This window comes from Pantherophis guttatus, chromosome 1 (genome assembly GCF_059756535.1).
Source record: "Pantherophis guttatus breed Tessera chromosome 1, ASM5975653v1, whole genome shotgun sequence".
NCBI classification, from domain to species: domain Eukaryota; kingdom Metazoa; phylum Chordata; class Lepidosauria; order Squamata; family Colubridae; genus Pantherophis; species Pantherophis guttatus.
Genome location: NC_142063.1, coordinates 346,735,618 through 346,749,799, shown reverse-complemented (window position 1 = coordinate 346,749,799; position 14,182 = coordinate 346,735,618). Strand labels below are relative to the sequence as shown.

At 45.2% G+C, this 14,182-nt stretch overlaps 1 protein-coding gene across 1 annotated transcript in view; it reads left to right on the top strand.

Annotated features, from left to right (window-relative positions):
* ABR (ABR activator of RhoGEF and GTPase) overlaps nucleotides 1-14,182 on the top strand; it is a 163,027-nt gene that overhangs the window by 10,690 nt on the left and 138,155 nt on the right. The gene's annotated exons all lie outside the window — the stretch shown is intronic.

The following is a 14,182-nucleotide window of genomic DNA, read 5'->3' as shown; positions in this document are numbered from 1 at the left end:
GAATTCTGGGTGTGGACGTCCCACCCATTTTAAAGCATTCAGGATGGGGAATTCTGGGAGTGAAGCCCACCCCTCTTAAAGCATTCTGGCTGGGGAATTCTGGGAGTGAAGCCCACCCCTCTTAAAGCATTCTGGCTGGGGAATTCTGGGAGTGGAAGTCCACCGCTCTGAAAGTTGCTGAGTTTGAGAAAATATAATGTTGTCTTTTTGGAAAGCTAATGCAATTTGGCTGCAGTTCAGAGCTGGTCAACGCTTTCTGACTGAGTCACAAGGCAGGATATATTGTGGAGCTTCATTCACATTGTCTTAACAAGGCAGCTTCACAGATTTGCTATCAGTCTGGAAAATTTTTATTTTTAAAAAACCCAGAAACGAAGTCCGTCCATCTTAAATCAGGCTGGCTGTGGAATTCTGGGAGTTGAAGTCCAAATATATTCAAGTGGCTTGCATGGTAAAACACTGGTTTAGAGAAAAATCACCAAATTTCTGCTGGTGAATGGGGTTAGGGGAAAAAAAGGAACAGTCCTGCATGCAGGGCAATGGTGCTAAATTGTTCCATTTTGTTATTTTTTTAACCCAAGTTTTGATCTCTTTATAGCTTTACTGCAGTAAAGCTATAAAGATGCCAAAAGGGGGAAAATCCTGCAGGAAAAAAAAAGAGTTGATTTATTTTCCTTTATCTCTCTTATGACCACAATTGACCCCAAAATTCCCCGTTGCTAAGCACGACAATTATTAAATGAATTTTGCACCTTTTTCCAACTATTTTTGCCACGGTTGTTTTAAGTGAATCACTGCGGTCCTTAAGTGAGTAACACGGTCGTTAAAGTGAATCTGGCTTCTCCTCCATGTACTTTGCTGGTCAGAAAGTCACAGAAAGTGACCACGTGATCCAGGGACACTGCAACAGTCATAAGTACATGCCAGTTGCCAAGCATCCCAGTTGTTGTTGTTTTTTTGAAATTTTTTATTTTTATTTTTTAAACATAACAAAACATAAAAACAACCATCATTCAATACAATCACAGAACGTGTGTCGATCGGTTAAGATTCTTTTGTGTTTAATCTCAAATCCAAGATTACAAATCATTTAATTTCTCTTATTTGACCATTTTATACTGTATATACTATATACTTTTATACTGTATATACTGTATTGCTTAACGCATTGTAAGCCGCCCTGAGTCTCCGGAGAAGGGCGGCATATAAATCAAATTAAATATATATATATATATATATATATATATATATCCGTTTATATTATTAGTCTCATTTAGCAATTGTTTAACAAAGGCTTATCTCCCATAAGAAAACACTTCATATATTTTGTCATTGCCTTCATTTCATATTTCATACTTCATCTCCATACTTTATCCCAGTTTTGATCACGTGGCTGCAAAGGTCATAAGTCTCTTTCTTTAGGGCCGTTGTAACTTTGAACCGTCACTAAACAAACAGTGGCCAGGTGGGGGCTACCTGTGTTCCTCATTTAGCATAAAGAATTGTTGACTATGGATGGCAGTAAGGTTTATTTTTTTTGTGGAGAAAGTAAATATTGATTATTTGCTTTTTAAAAGCTCCTGGGAAGGGAGGGGCCGAAAATCCCCAGGTTTCTTCCTGGTGGCGATTGCGAATTATGAATGCAAAATATGTTTGCAGGTAATAAACAAGTTACCTTCTCGCTTGCAAAGAGGCCATTTTTAGGAAGATTTCAGGTGTTTCTCTGGCTCCACACAGGAATTGGGGGTGTCTCGTTTCATGAAAAGAAGGATCAATAGAATAGAATGAATGAGATGGAAGGGACCTTCGAGGTCTTCTAGTCCAACCCCCTGCTCAAACCAGGATCAAGGGTAATATGAAAGCAGTCTTCCAGTATTTGAGGAGGTCAAAGCCTGCTGGCTGGGGAATTCTGGGAGTTGAAGTTCATCCATCTTAAAACATTCTGGCTGGGGGATTCTGGGAGTTGGAGTCTACCCATCTTAAAGTAGCCACGGTTGAGACATATTACTAAGTGCTGGATAGCATCAGACTGAAAAAGTGGTATTTTTAATCTCTTTGGCAGCAAAAGGAGACGAGGGAAACCATGAATAGATTGTACACGAGATTGCCCCGTGCCGGAAAAAGCCTGAGTGGCCCTTTTCTGAACGAGTCACGCTGTCTATTCCCCAGAATCTTTTATTTTTACATGCATGTGATTTTGACAGGCAGAATCAAGCTGGGAAGCAGATGCAATGAAATGGAAAAGACGCAGAAGAGTTGTTGTTTTTCAGCCTTTCCACCGTACGGAAAATCTAACCGTCTGCGGCTGCAAAGCAGCGAGTGGCTGCAGCCACAGGCGAACAATACAAAAAAAAGTAATTTAAAATATATATATATATTAGGGCAAATTTACACAGAGGCCACAGTGAAATCCTGTAGACGTGTTAAAAAGTTGGACCACAATTCCTACAACTGGGTTTTTTGAGCGTTGTCGTCCTCCTACGCTTTGTGGCATCAGGCTGATCGTTTGGCATCGAAACCACAATTGCACAAACAGTTGTGGTGTAACAGGAAAAACAAGACCTGGTTTTTCTCTGCAAGGAGAAAGCTAACTCAGCAGGGAAGTACGGTCGCTCCGGCGAGGAAGTCTCCAAATGGAATTTTCCTTTCCCCAAAGAAGGGATATCCAGGGAGTCTTCGTTTTACGACCAATGTCGAGCCCAAAATTTCTATTGCAAAGCACGTTTGGCTTGGCCCCATTTTACAACCTTTCTTGCAGCGCGGTTGTTAAGTGAATCACTGCGGATGTGAAATTAGTAGCACGGTTGTTAAGCGAATCTGGCTTTCCCCATTGACTTCGCTTCTCGGAAGGTCGCAGAAGGGGATCACGTGACCACGGAACACTGCGACCGTCATAAATCTGAAACACCCTAAAGCCGACTCAGTGCCTTTGGGCCAATCACCAGGAGATGGTGAGTTCTAGTCCCGCCTTAAGCACGAAAGCCAGCTGGGTGACTTTGGGCCAATCACCAGGAAACTGGGAGTTCTAGTCCCGCCTTAAGCACAAAAGCCAGCTGGGTGACTTTGGACCAATCACCAGGAGACTGGGAGTTCTAGTCCCGCCTTAGGCATGAAAGCCAGCTGGGTGACTTTGGGCCAATCACCAGGAAACTGGGAGTTCTAGTCCCGCCTTAGGCACGAAAGCCAGCTGGGTGCCTTTGAGCCAATCACCAGGAAACTGGGAGTTCTAGTCCCGCCTTAGGCACGAAAGCCAGCTGGGTGACTTTGGGCCAATCACCAGGAAACTGGGAGTTCTAGTCCCGCCTTAGGCACGAAAGCCAGCTGGGTGCCTTTGAGCCAATCACCAGGAGACTGGGAGTTCTAGTCCCGCCTTAGGCACGAAAGCCAGCTGGGTGCCTTTGAGCCAATCACCAGGAAACTGGGAGTTCTAGTCCCGCCTTAGGCACGAAAGCCAGCTGGGTGACTTTGGGCCAATCACCAGGAAACTGGGAGTTCTAGTCCCGCCTTAGGCAGGAAAGCCAGCTGGGTGACTTTGGGCCAATCACCAGGAAACTGGGAGTTCTAGTCCCGCCTTAGGCACGAAAGCCAGCTGGCTGACTTTGGGCTCCCTCAGCCCAGCCCACCTCACAGGGTTGTTGTGGGGAAAAGAGGAGGAGGAGGAGCAAATATTACATATATCCCCTGACTTATTTATACCAATAATAAATGGGCAGGAATGAAAATCAAAGAAACATATAAATAGAAACCAAGGTAACGAATGTTGATCAAGAAACAAATCGGATTGCTTGCAGCCAGCTGTGCCCACCTGACCTCCCTCCCTCACTGCGTTTTCAATGTCCCTGGGGAGACCCCCGATTCCCCAGCCGTGCCCTTCCTGGCAGCTCCCTCCTCTTGGGCACCCGTGCCATGGAAACCTGCCAGCCATGGCACCCAAGGGAAGGGCTGGCTGGCCACGCCTAGCTGTTGATGCCGAGCGTGCCCGCAGGGATTTTATTTATTTATTTATTTATTTATTTATTTATTTATTTATTTATTTATTTATTTATTATATTTCTATATTATATTTTATATTATATTTTGAGAGTAAGCCATCCTTTCGGGCATTTTTTGGGGGTGCAGAGCTTCAGCCCTCCTGGGTCTGGGTCCCTGAACATGGACGGGGTGCCTAAAAATCGCCCTTCCCCACCCCCAATGGCAGACAAAATAATATTTTTATTTTTGGCATCTCTGCTTGGCACTATTCAGGGGCTAGAAGGAAATCCGGAAAGGCAGGGAAGGGCTGGCGTGGCTCAGGAACATCTGCCAGGCAAGGGGAAGCGGGACCGCCATCGTTGGCAGCTCAATTAAAAAGCGGAATTTTAATTCAGGGGGGAAAAAATGGGTTGAACCGGAAGAGCTCAATTTATTCAGTTAGAACGATTAATCAGTGGAACAGCTTGCCACCAGAAGTTGTGAATGCTCCAACACTGGAAGATTTTAAGAAGATGTTGGACAATCATTTGTCTGAAGTGGTGTAGGGTTTCCTGCCTGGGAAGGGGGTTGGACTAGAAGACCTCCAAGGTCCCTTCCAACTCTTATTCTATTCTATTCTATTCTTGAGGCAAAGCAGACAGGAAATCTTATTAAACATAAACATTAAATATTATGAAATAATAAATGTACTGTATGGGTTGTCCTGGATTTACAAATTTAACAGTTGTTAAATTGGGCCCATTTTATGACCCTTCTTGCCAGCGTTGTTAAGCAAATCAGTGCAGTTGAATCACACGGTTGTTAAGCGAATCTGGCTTCCCCGTTGACTTGGCTCGTCAGAAGGTCGCAAAAGGGGAATCGTGTGACCCCGGGACGCTGCAACCGTCATAAATATGAGTCAGCTGCCAAGTTTCCGAATTCTGACCCCAAAAATCATGAGGATGTTGCAGTGGTCATAAGTGCGAAAAATGGTCATGTTCATTTGTTGTAACTTTGAATGGCCACTAAAATAATAGTTGTAAGTCAAGAATTACCTTTGCATATAGTCCTTGAGTTATGACCATCATAGTGCCTTGTTCATCACAGTTGTAAATCATGACAGTCGTAAAGCATATCGGTCACGTGACCACGCCTCTGATAGCATGTGGGCTTGGGAATTCTGGGAGTTGAAGTCCACCCAAGTTTGATATAGCGGCTGTTGGACCAGTTTCCATTCATTTTCTCTTTTTGACTCTTTGTGGTGTTCTACAAATTTGTCAGTTGCTTAATTCATGAAACCAAGGGAAGCTTTTGTGGTGTGGCGATGAAGTGACACCGAGCACAGCTACACAAGCACAGCTGCTTCTGTCAGGAAATTGTGAGGCTTCTCACCTGTTTCTGAGAAGTGTGAGCAGTGTGAACCCCGAACCATCCCACACGAATAAAACCATCGAAAGGCGTGTGGGAAAAACGAGATGCATTCAGTTCTTAAGATTCGTTTTGCAAAACGAAGATGTGAATCGAAACTCTTGCACTGGGGGTCTTCGCCAGGATGAGCATTCCTGGAGAAGGAAGGAAGGAAGGAAGGAAGGAGGAAAGGAAAGGAAAAGAGAAAAGAAGGAAGGGAAGGAAAAGAAAGAAAAAGAAAAAAGTAAAGAAGGAAGGAAGGAAGGAAAGGAAAGGAAAAGAGAAAAGAAGGAAGGGAAGGAAAAGAAATAAAAAGAAAAAAGTAAAGAAGGAAGGAAGGAAGGAAAGGAAAAGAGAAAAGAAGGAAGGGAAGGAAAAGAAATAAAAAGAAAAAAGTAAAGAAGGAAGGAAGGAAAGGAAAGGAAAAGAGAAAAGAAGGAAGGGAAGGAAAAGAAATAAAAAGAAAAAAGTAAAGAAGGAAGGAAGGAGGAAAGGAAAAGAGAAAAGAAGGAAGGGAAGGAAAAGAAATAAAAAGAAAAAAGTAAAGGAAGGAAGGAAGGAGGAAAGGAAAGGAAAAGAAGGAAGGAAAGAAGGGAAGGAAAAGAAAGCAAAAGAAAAAAGTAAAGAAGGAAGGAAAAGGAAAGGAAAAGAGAAAAGAGAAAGAAAGACCGAAAGAAAGGGGAAAAACAAAGGTCTTCGGAGAGGGGCGGCATATAAATTGAATAAATAAATAAAAAAGAAAGGAAGGAATGGAAATGTGAAGGAAAGAAAGAAAGAAAGAGAAAGAAAGAAAGAAAAAAGGAAGAAAGGAAAAAGGAAAAGAAAAAAAAAGGAACGAAGGAAAGACAGAAAGAAAAAGGAAGGAAGGCAGGAAGGAGAAGAAAGGAAAAGAAGGAAGAAAGGAAAGGAGAAGGAAGGAAAGAAGGAAGGAAGCACGGAAAGAAGGAAGGAGGGAGAAAATAAATGAGAAGGAAGGAAGGAAAGAAAAGTGAGAAGGAGGAGAGAAGGAAAGAAATAAGATAGGAAGCAAAGAAGGATGCAAGGAAAGATAAAAAGAAGGAAAGAATGAGAAAAGAAAGGGAGGGAGAAGAAAGAAAGAAAGAAAGAAAGAAAGAAAGAAAGAAAGAAAGAAAGAAAGAAAGAAATGCTGCTGACTGGATTGTGTCTCTTTGCATGCACCCCTCTGGACCACAAGGGGGCACCTGAGAGCCTGAGAGGTGCCCTCTGATGCTCCGTGCAGGGACTCATAAGCAAATACGGTGCATTTTCTCGCATCCGGTCGGTGCCATCCTCACCCACGGCGCCCCCTTGGCCCTTCTCCCTACCCTGTGGCGAGGTGCGCGAAGGACCCGGCCAGGAAACGGGTCCTGCAAGACGCAGAAAGGAAGAACCGGTGACGTTAGGAATCATTAAAAGCTTTTCCTTGTCCTCCGATTAGCATCCGGGACGTTGAACTTAGTGTGCCAATCTCCCCGTGGCAAGAGGAGAGCCACTCCGTTTGCCACCCAGGTTCCCGTCCTTGTGCGTGGCGACACGGTCAGCCTTGTTGTGTGGCTCACTCACTACGTTGCGCTTCCCACGCGAAGGGGGCTGTCACAGCGGCTGACGAAGGGGCTGCTTTCAAAGTCTCTTTTGAACAAGCGTCACACCTCCTCCCGGCGTCACAGTTGTGTTACTCGCCCTACGGCGGTTTATTTTGGCGTGCAGGGAGTCCTCGGCTTACGGCCACCGTCGAGCCCCAAATTTCCCCGGCTAAGCGAGGCGGTTAAGTGAGCTTTGCGACCGTTTTCCGACCTTTCGGGCCACAGTTGTTTAAGCGAATCGCTGCCGTTGTTAAGTGAGTCACATGGTTGTTAAGCGAATCCGGATTTCCCATGGACTTGGTTTTTCAGAAGATCGCAAAAGGGGATCACGTGACTTTCCCCAGGACAGCGCAACCGCCATAAATATGAGGCAGTCGGCCAAATGACTGAATTTTGATCATGCAATCATGGGGCATCGCGCTACAACATATAGGGATCACGCTACAACGGTCGTAAGTGTGGAAAACGGTCATGAGTCACTTTTTTCAGTGCCGCTGTAACTTTGAACGGTCACTAAATGAATGGTTGTAAGTCGAGGACTTTTTCATGCGACTGCGGGTGAGGGCTTCTGACCGTCGTAACTTTGAATCGGGGTCGTATCTACCTCCAAGGCAGGTCCATCGTAACTTTGAATGCTTGCTAAGTGAACAGTCATGAGTCAAGAACTGCTTCTCTCTATAAAAAACAGATTGCGTAGAATCCTAGGATTGGGAAGGGATCTTAGAGGTCATCTAGTTCAACCCCTTGGCCTAAGGCGAGAGAGTCCTTATATACCGTGCCAGACTAAACAGTTGCTGAGTCTTTACTTGAAAACCGAAAAGGAAGGAAGGAAGGAGCTAGGGAAGAAGGAAGGAAAGAAGGAAAAGAAGGAAAGAAGCTAGGGAAGAAGGAAGGAAAAAAGGAAAAAGGAAAAAGGAAGGAAGGAAGGAAGAAGCTAGGGAAGAAGGAAGGAAAGGAAAAAGGAAGGAAGGAAGGAAGGAAGGAAAGCTAGGAAGGAAGGAAGGAGCTAGGGAAGAAGGAAGGAAAAAAGGAAAAAGGAAGGAAGGAAGAAGCTAGGGAAGAAGGAAGGAAAGAAGGAAAAAGGAAGGAAGAAGCTAGGGAAAGAAGGAAGGAAAAAAGGAAAAAGGAAGGAAGGAAGAAGCTAGGGAAGAAAAGGAAGGAAAGAAGGAATAAGGAAGGAAAGGAGAGAAAAAGAAGAGAAAGAAAATTAGATGATAGAGAAATAATTGATAAATGATAGATAAATAGATGATATAGATAGATAGATATTGATAAATGATAGATAAATACATGATTGATTGATAATAGGTAGATGATTGATTGATTGTTGATAGAGATAAATAGATTGATCAATAATGATAGACAGATGGATCTTCTTAGTGGTAAAGGTATATTCTATTGCAGGTAAAAAATGTCAAAAATGGCCCTTTTTTTCAGTGCCCTTGTAACTTCGGACGGTCACTAAACAATCGGTTGTAAGTCGAGGAGTTCCCGTAATGGAAAACGGAGGGTTTTTCTTTCCAGCTCTAAATGAAAATCCCCTTTTCTGACTAACAAATGTTCCTCGGGGCGCGAGATTTGCGTGTCAAAATATTCTCCGACCCACATTTGTTAGTCAAAAACGGGGGCTCTCGATTTGGGGAAAAACAAACCGTCAGGAATCCTCGTGTCCGAACGGACATTAAAGGGAACAAAAGCATTTAAATTCCAGCTTCCGTTGAGCCGCTGCTTTGCATCCGGGGAAGGGATCAGACGAAGCCTTTGAATAAATAAAACGTATTTATGGGTTGGAAAAATATCTGTTTTATCTTTCCTGAATTGTACAAGAGCAAAAAACAAAAATAGAATAATAATAATAAAAAAATTCAGATAGTCCTCGACTTATGACCACAATACTGGTGGTCCTCGATTCATGGCCGCAATTGAGATTCAGAATTCCCCTTGCTAAACCAGGCAGTTGTTAAATGAGTTGTGCTATATTTTTGGACTGTTTTTTTGGGGGGGAGTGGACACAACTGGTTGAGCGAACCGCGGTGGTCGTTAAATGAATCACGTGGTCATCAAGCGAATCCTGCTTCTTCCATCGACTTGGCCTGTCGGCTGGGAAGGTCACAAATGGAGATCAGGTTTTGCCCAGTGTCAAAATTTGTTCACTGTGGGGATGCTATGACGGTCGTAAGTGCGAGGATCGGTCGTAAGTCCCTTTTTTCAGTGGTGGTGTAACTTAGAACGGTTGCAAAATGAAAAGCTGGAAGTTGAGGACTGCGTGCACAGGTAGTCCTCGATTTACAACCATTCATTTAGTGACCGTTCGAAGTTGCGACACCCCACTGAAAAAAGGGACTTATAATGACCGTTTTTCACACTTACGACCGTTGCAGCATCCCCATGATTTATATTCCTATGCTTGGCAGCTGACTCATATTTATGACGGTCGCAGTGTCTCGGGGGTCATGTGATCCCCTGTTGCGACCTGACAAGCCCAACGGGGAAGCCAGATTCATTTAACGACCGTGTGACTAACTTAACCCGTGCAGTGATTCCCTTAACAACCGTGGCAAGAAAAGGTCGTAAAACGGGACAAAGCTCCTTTAGCAAACGCCTCGCTTAGCCATCTAAAATTTGGGGCTCAGCTGAGGTCATAAGCTGAGGAATACTTGTAATTTAAATCCAACATCATTTGTGCATCCTTTGGGTAAAAGGTGTGAGTCGGAAAGGAGACCACCAGGTGATCCCTGATTTGGGACACCCAGAGGCTAACACCACCTTCCTCCTAGAACAATGATGGCTAACCTTTTTGCCATTGTGTGTCAAAAGCAAGGGTAATGGGGGGGATTTTTTGCCCATTTTTTTTTTGCCCTCCCCAGGCTCCAGAGCCTTTCTAGGCGTCTGGGGAGGGTGAAAACAGCCTTCCCCACTCTCCCAGAGGCCCTCCGGAGGCCTGAAAACAGCCCGTTTCCCGACTTCTGGTGAGCCCGGAAGGCCCGAAAATCAGTTGGCCAGCGCGCACATGGGTGCTGGACTGAGGTAGGGCAACGCTCGTGTGCCCACAGATATGGCGCCATGTGCCACCCGGGAGGTTACACGAGGCTGGCTCCAGGGGATTATAAATGCTTTTCTGAGTGAGGGTGTCTTTCCCGCCGCCTTGAAAGAGGCGGTTGTGAAGCCCCTCCTCAAGAAGCCTTCCCTGGACCCGGCTATATTATCAAATTATCGTCCAGTCTCCAATCTTCGCTTTGTTGCGAAGGTTGTTGAGAGTGTGGTGGCGCGACAACTACCCCGATACCTGGATGAAGTTGTCTATCTGTATCCGTTCCAGTCGGGCTTCAGGTCACGATACAGCACGGAAACGGCATTGGTCGCGTTGGTGGATGATCTCTGGAGGGCTCGGGACAGAGGTTGCTCCTCTATCCTGGTCCTATTAGATCTCTCAGCGGCTTTTGATACCATCGACCATGGTATCATGTTGCGTCGGCTGGAGGGACTGGGAGTGGGGGGCACCGTTTTGCGGTGGTTCTCCTCCTATCTCTCCGACCGGTCGCAATCCGTGTTGACAGGGGGGCAGCGGTCGACCCCAAGGCGCCTTGTTTGTGGGGTGCCACAAGGGTCGGTCCTCTCGCCCCTCCTGTTCAACATTTATGTGAAGCCACTGGGTGAGATCATCCGTGGTTTTGGGGTGGAGTTCCATCAGTACGCTGATGATACTCAACTGTACATCTCTACCTCAGACCACCCCAACGATGCCCTCGAAGTGATGTCCCGGTGCCTGGAGGCCGTGCGGATCTGGATGGGGAGAAACAGGCTCCGACTCAACCCTTCCAAGACCGAGTGGCTGTGGCTGTCGGCGTTCCGATATAACCAGCTGATACCATCGTTGACTATTGGGGGCGAGACATTGGCCCCCACGGAGAGGGCCCGCAACTTAGGTGTCCTCCTGGACACGCAACTGTCTTTAGAAGAGCATATGACGGCCGTGGCCAGGAGAACTTTCTATCAGGTTCACCTGATTCGCCAGTTGCGACCCTTTCTGGATCGGGACTCGTTAAATACGGTCACTCACGCCCTCGTCACTTCTCGACTGGACTACTGCAATGCTCTCTACATGGGGCTCCCCTTGAGGTGCACGCGGAGGCTCCAACTGGTCCAGAATGCGGCCGCGCGGGTGATATTGGGAGCGACATGGCGCTCACATGTAACACCTCTCCTACGCGAGCTGCACTGGCTTCCGGTGGCCTTCCGAGTGTGCTTCAAGGTGTTGGTTCTTACCTTTAAAGTGCTCCGTGGCTTAGGGCCTGGGTACCTACGAGACCACCTTCTGCAACCGATAACCTCCCACCAACCAGTACGCTCCCACAGGGTGGGCCTCCTCAGGGTACCGTCACTAAAGCAATGTCGACTGGTGGTTCCCAGGGGGAAAGCCTTCTCTGTGGGGGCACCGACCCTTTGGAACAGGATACCCCCAGGGATACGAATAATCCCAGATCTTCGTACTTTCCGTCGGGCACTTAAGACCTTCCTCTTTCACCAAGCCGGGCTGGCATAATTAATTTTTTTCTTTCCTTTTCCTAATTGTGTAAATTTTATTCTGAAGATCTTAACTTAACTGATAAGCCAAATTGACTTAATTATTATTTATTGCTTCTATTCACATTTTGATATATATGTTTATTTTGACTGTTCACCGCCCTGAGTCCTTCAGGAGAAGGGCGGTATAAAATATTAAATAAATAAATAAATAAATAAATAAATAAATAAATAAATAAATAAATAAATAAATAAATAAATAAATAAATAAATAAATAAATAAATAAATAATAGGTTCGCCCTCACGGTCCTAGAATGTCTGGGCCGGACCTCGATTCTCCTTGAGCGCGAAGCGGGGTGGGGTGGGGCCTTGTGGGGCCGTATGCAAAGACTTGGGTGCGTCCTGCTACCACAAACACACAACATTTGTTAGGAAAAGAAGGCAGCAGCTCGGGAGTGCCACTGCTAATTATGGCACACGCAAAACACATATACACACCCCCCCCGGCTGTTTTCCCACCTTCTGGTGATGATTCATGAGCCCCCCCCCTCCCGTTCCTCGTGGCTCACGTGACCACACCAGTTGGCGTGCAAGAGGGTCGTGGCAGCCACGGAAAGGTTTTGCTGAAGGTTGTCGTGGCTTTTGGGTGCAGACTCACAACAGATCATCATTTAGTGACCGTTTCAGAGTTAACAACGGCACTGAAAGACGTGATTAAGGACCGATTTTCACACTTAGCGGACCGTTGCGGCATTCCCCCCGTGGGTCGCGCGATCAAAATTCAGATGCTCGGCCACGGACTCGTATTTATGACGGTCGCGGCGTCTCCCGGAGTCACGCGATTCCCTTTTTGCGACCTTCAGACAAGCGAAGTCGGCGGGGGAAGCCAGATTCGCTTAACGACCTGCGTGACTGGCTTAACAATGGGAGTGATTCGCTTAACGACGGTGGCAGGAAAAGTCGTAAAATGGCGCAAAGCTCACTTAACAACGGGAGTGATTCGCTTAACAACAGTGGCAGGAAAAGTCGTAAAATGGTGCAAAGCTCACTTAACAACAGGAGTGATTCACAACAACTGTCTCACTTAGCAACAGAAATGATGGGTTGAATTGTGGTCATAAGTCCAATACAGGTATTCCTCGATTTACGGCAAAAATGGAACTCCTTGTTAAGCGAGACGGTTGTTAAGTGAGCTTTGTTCTGTTTTACGACCTCTCTGGCCACGGTTGTTAAGTGAATCGCTGCAGCTGTTAAGTCGGTAACATCGTTGTTAAGTGAATCCGGCTTCCCCATTGAACTTTGCTGGTCAGAAGGCCGCCAAAGGGAATTGCGTGGCCTCGGGACGCGGCAACTGTCGTAAATGTGAGTCAGCGGCCAGGATGTTTCCCTGAATTTTTTTTTTTTCAAATTTGAAATAAGTGTGTGGCATAGGGAGGGGCCTGTGTGCTAATTTACACACTCCTAGTAGATGAAAGATGCTTGAATTCTGTCCTATTTATACTATAGGTCCGTATTAAAAATAGTGCATTTATTTTTAAAAATTACGGCTGGATTTATTTATTTATTTATTTATTTATTTATTTATTTATTTATTTATTTATTTATTTATTTATTTATTTATTTATTTATTTATTTATTTATTTATTTATTTATTTATTTTTCAGATTAAACTGAGGACATTTTTTGCAGAGTTGGTTAAAAATTGGCAAGAGATTAATCCATAGCTATAATTGTTTCAATTGTTACTGGGAGTCCTCCACTTACAAAAGTTCATTTAGTGACTGTTCGAAGTTACAATGGCGCTAAAGCGACTTATGACCATTTTTCACACTTATGACCGTTGCAGTAAGAGAGATTAATCGACAACTAACTGCTTCTCTTGTTACTGGGAGTCCTCCACTTACAAAAGTTCATTTAGTGACCGTTTGAAGTTACAACAGCACTGAAAAAAGTCAGTTATGACCATTTTTCATACTTACGACTGTAGATCCCGTGATCAAAATTCAGGAACCTGGAAACTGACTCGTATTTATGACGGTCGCAGTGTCTCGGGGGGTCACGTGATTCCCTTTTGCGACCTTCCGACATGCAACGTCAGTGGGGAAGCTGGATTTGCTTAACGACGACCATGTGACTAACAGAGACAACAGGGATTCACTCAACAACCGTGGCAAGGAAGGTCGTAAAACGGGGCACAGCTCAACTTAATAACTCTCGCTTTAGCCACCGAAATGTAGGGCTCAATTTTTGTGGTCGTAAATCGAGGACCGCCCGTAGTTGCCTCCAGAGTGACCTAGAGATGGAACTGATCAATTATGGGTTTTTAAATTAGAGGTTTTTTTCAAACAATTTTAAAAACTGGTGGATTTGAACTCCCAGAATCCCATGCTCCCTGGGGAATTCTGGGAATTGAAGTCCACCCGTGTTCTAGTGGCCAAGTTTGAGTTCAATAAAGGAGAGAATTGTTTATTCTGCAACACAAACTCTCTTAGCTTTGTGGCTGCCGTCCTACACAATATTTTTTTAAGCCGTCACGCTTTCCGCCCAATTCTTTTGGAAAATTAATCTAGTGGATGGAGGACCACCAGGTGATCCAAGAACCGTAAGCAGTGGCGCACCACTTCCTTGCCCTGTTAGGGAGGCCCACATCTTTAAAGTCACTATAAGGGGGTCTCAACGGAGACCCTTCCTCTTTGCATCCTGACTCAATTTGGGG